This window comes from Dendropsophus ebraccatus, chromosome 6 (assembly GCF_027789765.1).
Source record: "Dendropsophus ebraccatus isolate aDenEbr1 chromosome 6, aDenEbr1.pat, whole genome shotgun sequence".
In the NCBI taxonomy this organism is placed as follows: Eukaryota; Metazoa; Chordata; class Amphibia; order Anura; family Hylidae; genus Dendropsophus; species Dendropsophus ebraccatus.
The window spans coordinates 38,023,762-38,030,819 of NC_091459.1; positions in this window are offsets into that span (position 1 = coordinate 38,023,762).

Here is a 7,058-nt window from a genome sequence, read left to right on the forward strand (position 1 = left end):
TAATAAGGTCTTAAAGGGGTTATCCAGCACTACAAAAACATGGCCACTTTCCCCCCCCCCCTCTCTTGTCTCCAGATTGGGTTTTGGTTTTGACACTCGGTTCCATTGAGGTAAATGGAGCTTAATTGTAAACCGCACCTGAACTGGAGACAACAGTAGGGGGAAAAGTGGCCATGTTTTTGTAGCACTGGATAACCCCCTTTAAGCTCCATTTACTTCAATGGAACTGAGTTTCAAAACCCCGCCCAAACTGGAGACAACAGTAGGGGGAAAGTGGCCATGTTTTTGTAGTGCTGGATAACCCCTTTAAGACCTTATTACACAAAGAAGAAAACACAGCAATCACTGAACTCTCAAGGAGATCAGTGAAAAAATTCCAATAAAGAGTCTCCACTGATGCCCCCAAATCACTGTTGTTTTCCCATTTATGTTCCAATACTTGCAACCCAGTGGGACTTAAGGGGTTATCTATCAGGGTGGTGTAGTGCTCTCCCCATCATGGAGGCACCCCGTGGCAACAGGCAAGAGATATCTCGCTATCCGATGTTTTAAGACTCGCAAACAAGGCTTCACGGACCCCTTCTTTGCATACTTATTACACAAAGAGATCACTGTCCGTATTTGGCCGATAATCACTTTGTGGAATAAAAGGCGATGATCAGCTGATATGCATAATGTCTGCTGATCAGTGTCTTTCAACATTTTGAAAGACCAACAATCAAGATAGCAACAATCTGCTGCCATGGCTCTATGTAATAGGAGTGGTGGCAGCAGACCGCCGTTATCCTCTATGGCAGCGGTGGGGAACCTCCGGCCCACGCATTCGACCCCTGAGACCTCTGGATGCGGCACGCAGCTCTCCTATGATGTGCGCCGCTCTGGTGGGGAACGAGCCGGTATACCAGGCCCGGACTGGCAATCTGGCATGCCGGGCAAATGCCCCCTGGGCTGCCCAGATTGCCACTCCGGGGGCCGCCCGGACTGAAAAAATGTGGCCACTGGCTAGATTACCTGGCAGCCACACAGCCCGCCCCCGCCGGCTACTAATTGGCGGCTGAGGGCCGCCGCCAAACTGAGAGGGCCACCTTCTCCTCTGCGCGCGTCCCCCTCGGTCTCCGCTATCATTTTCCGGCGCAGGCAGAGAGGTACAGACACTCTGTCATTCCCTGGAGGTCCCCGCAGCCTCTATCATTCATCCACGTGTCGCGTGTGTGTGGCACAGACAGTCAGACACAGATAAATGATAGAGGCTGCCGGGACCTCCAGGGAAGGACAGAGTGTCTGTACCTCTCTGCCTGCGCTGGAAGATGACAGCGGAGAGAGACCGAGGAGGACACGCGGAGAGGAAGATGGCAGAGGAGACGACTGCCGGGAGAGGAGCTGCTGGGGATCGGGTTACAGGTGAGTTACTGTTTTGTTATTTTTCCGGTGGGGGCACTGAACTGCATACTGTGGGGGTGGGGCGGCAATGATGGATAGTAAATGGGTCACTATTGGGGGAGGGGGATTGACTGCTATACTAATACTATTTGTGTGGGGGAGTGACTACTATATGGGGCACTGATACTTTGGGGGGTAATCGGCTACTATATGGGGCAATAATACTATTGAGGGATTGGCTACTATATTGGGGACTATTGGGAGGGGTGGATTGGCCACTATATGGGGCAATAATACTATTTGGGGATTGGCTACTATGTGGGGGACTATAGGGGGTTGGATTGGCCACTATATGGGGCAATAATACTATTGGGGGACTATTTGGGGGGGTGGATTGGCCACTATATGGAGCAATAATACTATTGGGGGATTGGCTACTATATGGGGGACTATTAAGGGGGTGGATTGGCCTTTATATGGGGCAATATTACTATTGGGGGCAAAAGCAGGTAGAAAAAATCCAATGCACTCACCAGCAGATGCGGTCTTCAGAAGTTTATTCAACACAGATCACCATCGGGAGGGGAGAGGGTGGAACAGGTGCGGGAGCGTAGGCAACACAACAGTTTCACGCCGCAGCGCTTTGTCAAGTTTGATACGTCACTGCCGGGGTAGGCGGGTCTTATATGCTAGTCAATTAACATGACATAATATACAAGTGCAAAACAAGTGAATAAAACGAACAACAAATGATAAGAAATATAACTGATATTCTTACAAGAAAACGCTCCAGTCATTTCTCTCGTTTAGTCCATTAGGACCGATGGCATCCAGCTCGGTGATCCATATCGCCTCCTTTCTAAGGAGTCTCTGATGCCTATCGCCTCCCTTATCATCAAGATCTACCCTCTCGAGCCCCAGGAACCGCAAGCATGTAGTATCACCCGCGTGTACCTTCACTACGTGATCAATGAGACGGGGGACACCCTTCCCTGTTTTCACAGAGTAGATGTGTTCCTTATAACGTGTCCACATAGGTCTTTTGGTTTTGCCTATGTAAAATTTATCACATGGGCAGATAATAGCATACACAATAAATGCAGATCTGCAAGTAATTAAATTACTAATCTGACAGTTTTTGCCATTGAGGGTTATGGAGTCTACCGGCATAAGCTGGGGGCAGTAATTGCATGTACCGCATCGTTTGTTGCCTTTAATTGGGGCTCTAGTAAGCCAATTGCTGTTAGCCTTCCTATGTTTTTGGTTAGTGTTCATATTGAGAAGGTCGCCAAGTGTGCGGTTTTTCCGAAAGGTGATCAGAGGGCCAGCAGATGCCATATCACCTATATCATCGTCGTGTTCAAGTATATGCCAGTATTTATGTATGCTCCTGACTATGATATTATTAAGGGGTGAGTTCTGGAAAGCGAATGTAAATCTTTTATTTTGGATGGTGGCTCTGGGTGTTGAGGCAAGGAGGTTAGTCCTGTCTAGAGTGTCAGCTCTGGCTCTAGCTCTACATATAACTTGTGAGGGGTATTCTCTGGCTAGTAACCTTTGTTCAAGTTCTGAGGCTTGTTTAGTGTATGTCTCTAGAGTATTATTGACCCTTTTAAGGCGTACCATTTGGCCGAACGGGATCGAGTTTTTAACTTGGGTCGGGTGGGAGCTAGCATAGTGCAGAATAGCATTGCAGGCGGTCTGCTTCCTGAAGACTGATGTTCTTAATCTTTCATCTATGACGTCAACTTGGACGTCTAGGAATTCCAAGGACTTCCCCCCTATTTTATGGGTGAAAAGCATGTTAACCCCATTATTGGTGTTCAGGAAGTCCACGAAATCAGCGAACTCTTTCTCCTCGCCCTCCCATATTATGAACACGTCGTCTACAAACCTAAAATACGTTTTGATATAGCCAATATATGGATTACAGGTATTAAATACAAGATCGTTCTCTAATTTAGCCAGGAATAGATTGGCGTACGTACAGGAGACCGGCGTGCCCATCGCTGTGCCGATCTCCTGCATGTACCACCGATCCTCAAACGTAAACACATTATTCTGTAAAATAAATGTAAGGGCCTCTCTGACAAAATTTTTGTATTCTGGGGTTCGATCACATCTGGCGACAAACCAATTGATCGCCTCTACACCCGCATCATGGGGGATGCGGGTGTAGAGGCTCTCTACATCAATGGACACAAGAATAGACTTTTCAGTAAGATGTACTGATTCTAACGCAGTGATGAAGTCGCCTGAATCTTTTAAATATCCCGGGGTTTCTACTAAGAGGGGTCTAAGGGACCAGTCCAGGAATTGTGAGAGGTATTCGGTGGTAGAGCCAATAGCCGACACAATAGGGCGCCCAGGTGGTCTGTCCAAATTTTTATGGACTTTAGGGAGGAAGTACCACCTGGGCGCCCAAGGTGTCGGTGGCAGCAGTTTTTCTGCTACTCGTTTGTCAATAGCTCCTGTACTACTATGCTTGTGAAGTAGACCACGTAATTGCTCTTGTATCCTGGGCAGGGGATTCTTCTTGAGTAAGGCATACGTAGTGCGGTCCTGAAGCTGCCTGTTGGCTTCTTCACTGTAATAGGAGCGTGACATGACGACCGTAGCCCCTCCTTTATCCGCCCTTTTTATTATTAAATTTGGATGGCTCCTAAGCCATTTCAGGGCTCTATTTTCGGAAGCCGTCAGATTGCTAACGGGCTTAGGGTAAAGGAGGGCTTTAACATCTTGAGTCACAAATTTCTGAAAAGTGTCAATGGGACCACCTCTGAAGGGTATCTGAAGATCAGATCTGTCCATAGTAGATGGTGAAGGTGCATCTGCCAGAATGCGAGTGCACTCTGCTTCCTGCCTGCTGAAGTGAGCAGGTACTTGAAAACCTAAGGGTCCGACAGTACAGCGAGTCATAGGGGCAGTTCGTTGCTGGTCAGTAATTTTATTGGAAAAGTGTTTGGCTAGGTTGATCTTACGGACACCTTTGAAGATATCAATATCAAACGTAGTAGGTGAAAATTTTTCAGTTAGTCCGAAGTTGAGGCCTTTTGTAAGGAGTCGAGTACATTCATCTGGTAATGGGAAAACGCTCCAGTCATTTCTCTCGTTTAGAGACTAAACGAGAGAAATGACTGGAGCGTTTTCTTGTAAGAATATCAGTTATATTTCTTATCATTTGTTGTTCGTTTTATTCACTTGTTTTGCACTTGTATATTATGTCATGTTAATTGACTAGCATATAAGACCCGCCTACCCCGGCAGTGACGTATCAAACTTGACAAAGCGCTGCGGCGTGAAACTGTTGTGTTGCCTACGCTCCCGCACCTGTTCCACCCTCTCCCCTCCTGATGGTGATCTGTGTTGAATAAACTTCTGAAGACCGCATCTGCTGGTGAGTGCATTGGATTTTTTCTACCTGCTTTTGCCATATACAGTCTCCTCTTCTCCGGTTGCACCACAGCGCCAGGTCTCATATATAGGATCAGTCTTCATACCTATCCACCAGATAGCCTTGATACACCTGTAGTGCGGGCTCTGCTCTCTACAGACTCCACATTACTATTGGGGGATTGGCTACTATGTGGGGGACTATGGGCAGGGCTGTGGAGTCGGTAAGCCGCAGCTCCGACTCCAACTCTGACTCCTGAATCTTATCAGGATCGACTCCGACTCCCGTTTCCGACCCCTGCTCCTTGATAAATGGCCGGTCAGATACCAGGGGAGTTATTTATCACACTGGCTCAGCAGCTTCTCCCTAATGTCCTACATGATCCTGGGGCGACTTCTAAATGAATAAAGGAATACTGTATATAAAGCACCTTCTCCTGTGTGTGCAGTTAATGCAGCCAGTCTCCAGCCTCCATGTCCTGAACTACTCACAACTAGACTAGATGGAGCAGGTGGTCTTTTCCTGCTGACAGTCTTCTATGTTTCTAACTAAATATTCACCATACACAAAGACACACTGCTAACAATGCCAGATCCCTGTGATACAGAGGGGTCAGCCATAGTGATATAGAGGGGTCACACATAGTGATGTTGAGGAGCACTGTGGGGACATGCAATAGCACACACACACAGCCTGCTACAGCCATAGCACACACACACACAGCCTGCTACAGCCATAGCACACACACACAGCCTTCTGCAGCCATAGCGCGCGCGCACGCACACACACACACACACTCATACACACAGCCTGCTGCAGCCATAGCATACACACACAACCTGCTGCAGCCATAGCACACACGCACACACACAGCCTGCTGCAGCCATAGCACGCACACACACACAGCTGCAGCCATAGAACACTAAAGGAAAACACACATCATTCTCCCAGAGAGAAAACACCACACTGAGGACAGAGGTTACTGCTACACTATTTATGCCTTCTCCTCCTCCTCTATATAACACAGGATATCTTCATATTACACTGCTGCTCATATACAATCATCCAGTATCCAGGAAGAGACCGGCACAGATCTCCCCCCAGACAATGGACTCTTCCAGCTCAGAAACAATAGCTTAGTGACCTATTAGAATATTGCTCATAAAATATATTGATGAGCAAAACTTATAAAATTTATATCAAAACTCAATTCAAATTTTTTTAAAGATTTTTTTTAAAGCTGGAGTCGGAGTCGGTACATTTTTTTTCCGACTCCAGCCAAAACTAGCTCTGACTACAACTCCGACTCCAGCCAAAACTAGCTCCGACTCTGACTCCACGACTCCACAGCCCTGACTATGGGAGGGGGGGGGGGGGGATTGGCCACTATATGGGGCAATATTACTATTGGGGGATTGGCTACTATGTGGGGCACTTTTGGGGGATTGGCTACTATAAGGGAACTATTGGGGGGATTGGATACTATACGGGACATTATTGGGGATTGGCTACAACATAGGTCACTATTGGGGAGATTGGATACTATATGGGACACTATCGGGCGATTGGATATAATACGGGCCCCTATGTGGGGGATTGAATACTATATGGGACACTACTGGGGGAATGGCTACTATTGGGGGGGGAAGGAAACTAGTATATGAGGCATTACTGCGAGGAGTTAGCTACTATATTGGGCGCTAAGGAGGGGATTGAAAATCTATATGGTGCACCATTGGGGAATTACTACTATTTTGGACACTTATAGGATTACCCGCAGCATGGGGGAAATAATGGGGTAACTACTGTGCAGGGACACTATTGGATAACTACTGTGCAGGGGCACTATTATGGGGTAACTTCTATATGGGGCAGTAATAAGGGGAACTATTAAGGGAACTAATACTGCATGGGCTAGAGAGGAGGGCATTATTAGCATTTGGGGCACTTCGGATGGGCAGCTTGTATAGAGGTGGGTAGGTAGTGTTATAAAATGTCAGAGCCTAAAATGTGTGTCTGACAGATTCTTTGGAGATTAATCGTGACCAGAAGAAATCATCATGATGGCCTGGCCCAAGTGGGGAAGACAACAAAAGAGGAAGACGCCAGTCAGAGAAGACGTCACTTGTGAGTCACTGAATGTACTGTAACTGTGCTCAATGTATGGAGGTATAAATGGTCGGCATAAAGGGTTTTATACATAGTATGATGGTATTTGCTCCCTGTATAGTGTTATTGGTAATATTACCTTTTGTTTTATTTAGTAAGACTACAATGGTAACAT